Source organism: Citrus sinensis, chromosome 6 (genome assembly GCF_022201045.2).
Source record: "Citrus sinensis cultivar Valencia sweet orange chromosome 6, DVS_A1.0, whole genome shotgun sequence".
Lineage (NCBI taxonomy): Eukaryota > Viridiplantae > Streptophyta > Magnoliopsida > Sapindales > Rutaceae > Citrus > Citrus sinensis.
The window spans coordinates 1,747,110-1,747,816 of record NC_068561.1 but is presented as its reverse complement, the minus strand read 5'-3'; the positions used below and the strand labels follow the sequence as shown (position 1 = coordinate 1,747,816).

Here is a 707-nt window from a genome sequence, read left to right as displayed (position 1 = left end):
TGATGGCTTTCTCATTACACCTATGGCATTGGCTTGATCTGAGTATGAGTCATGGTCATGTGGTTCTGTTGATTTAGCAGTCGATAACGATGCTATTTGTCGAGCAAGACCCTCAACCATCTCCTTAACTTCTTTGATTCCCGAAGTTGACTCGCCAATTTGAACCTCATTTACTCCCTTAATTCTTCTAGTATTCCTGAGTGATCGACTCCGTTGTTGGGAATTATCCGCTTGTCGCTAGAAGAATTCCCAAATCTCTGATGCACTTTTTGACATTAGCTCTCCTCCACTTGTTGCCATTAGCCATTCTTGCACATTCGGCAATAATCCCTCCAAAAAGTATTGGCATTGATGCCATTTCTCGTACCCATGATGTGGACACTTTAAGAGTAGCCCATTGAATCGCTCCCATGTTTCGAAAAATTGCTCGTCTTCTCTCTGGGTAAACTCCGAGATTTCCCTGCGAATAGCGTTGGTTTTATGCACTGGAAAATATTTATTCAGAAATTTAGTTACCATTTGTTCCCATGATGAAATGCTATTAGCAGGTAAAGTATTTAACCATGAACGAGCTCTATCTTTTAAAGAAAATGGGAATAATCTGAGTTTAACATCATCGTCTGAAAAATTCTCGTATTTAAAAGTTTGACAAATAGCATGAAAATCATTCAGATGATTATATGGGTCCTCATTTTCTAAGCCATAGA

At 39.0% G+C, this 707-nt stretch overlaps 1 non-coding gene across 1 annotated transcript; it reads left to right on the top strand.

Moving 5' to 3' along the window:
* The first annotated feature begins 364 nt into the window (after nucleotides 1-364).
* On the top strand, nucleotides 365-468 carry LOC127903617 (small nucleolar RNA R71). Its single transcript, XR_008056326.1, has one exon. It is a non-coding gene; the product is annotated as a small nucleolar RNA R71 (small nucleolar RNA).
* The last annotated feature ends 239 nt before the right edge of the window (nucleotides 469-707 follow it).